Here is a 1556-nt window from a genome sequence, read left to right as displayed (position 1 = left end):
TGAATAATTAACTCTAAAAGTTATATGATTATATGAAAGCTTTGTCATTATCAAAGTCTGAAATATAAACTCCTGCTATTCCTTCTCCTCCTCCTACTCCTCTTCGTTCTTCTTATCATTATGGTCATCATTATTGTCATCATCATCATTATCATCATTATCATCATCATTATCATCATCAACCCCATCATCGTAATCATCATCATCATCACTATCATTATAATCCTCATCTTCATCATCATCATCTCCTTCATTATATTCATCATGGAAGACGGGCGTTAAATGATGATGATGATCGTGATGCTGATGTTGATAATCATCATCATCATCACCATCGTTGTTGTCATCATTGTTGTCATTATCATCAATCTGCAAATTCTTGTCCTGTTCCTCCATGCTTGCATTGGTTGAAACACATCTTTCCCCAACACAGAACCTAGGCATTTGTCATCATCACCCATCACATGGCTCTCAAGGTTCAGCATCTTAAAATCCTAAGATTGTGACCCCAATTTCCTTTCATATCTTCCTCAGTTTTCCTCTTTTACAACTTTCTTCTTTATCAAGTTACTTCATCTGTCTTTACCTAACCATTTCCCACCATTTGACAAAAGAAAAAAATGGTAAATACTCTAAGGCCCACAAATTTGTGTGCATCAATCTGCCTGCTGGGGTCGTTTGACATCACCCCAACCTCATATACAATGGTCTCTGTATTGCATTGGTTGCTAAGAGGCCATGAAGTGTTGCATGTGCATGAGCATCGTGCCTCTGTCTCAAGTGTGGGAACAGAACCACATTGGACAAACGTATTCCCTCCTTTATGACCTTTATGTTATACAGAAGAGGTGCAATACCAGAACTCCAGTTAGGCATGTTTGGCTGTTGAAGAAAAGTGCCACGAATTACAACATCAAATGGAGAATGCTACAGAGGTGTAAGTCTTACCGCAACAGTAGTATGAGATGCAGGCTATGCTTAGTGGAGAAAAGAACTATATAGTAAAGAACCACTACTACTAACACCATCAACACCAACACTACCATCAAAACTGATTTTGATGAAGGACAAACGTCCAAAACGTCTTAACCTTCTCTCCTACTCTCCACTGTACTCATTGAACTCTTTCACACAAAAAAGAAAAAAAGAATCTCAAATGAATGATTGGTTTCAAAGTTACCAGAATACTGCAATCTTTCCGGAAAATTCTTTGGTGCATTAAAAATACCCATCAAATTGATCTCTTCAATTCCCCTCCCCCACCACCCACACTCCCATTTTGTATTTATCTATCAATATTTTTGTCTGCCAACATTTCAATGAATCAAAACCGAAAAAGAAATTGTTTTCTTTTTTTTTATGTTTCTCCCTTTCTCTCTCTCTCTCTCTTTCTCTCTCTCTCTCTCTCTCTCTCTTGCCATCTCCCCCTCCCTCACTTCGTCTTTATCGGTGGGGGATAATAGCGGTAACAGTGGTGGTGGTAGTGGTGATGTTGTGGCAACAGTTTGAGATTGGTGGGGATGGTGGTGGCTGTGGTGGTGGTGGTGGTGGTGGCG

Source organism: Octopus bimaculoides, chromosome 1, assembly GCF_001194135.2.
Source record: "Octopus bimaculoides isolate UCB-OBI-ISO-001 chromosome 1, ASM119413v2, whole genome shotgun sequence".
Lineage (NCBI taxonomy): Eukaryota > Metazoa > Mollusca > Cephalopoda > Octopoda > Octopodidae > Octopus > Octopus bimaculoides.
This window is presented reverse-complemented; position numbering follows the sequence as displayed.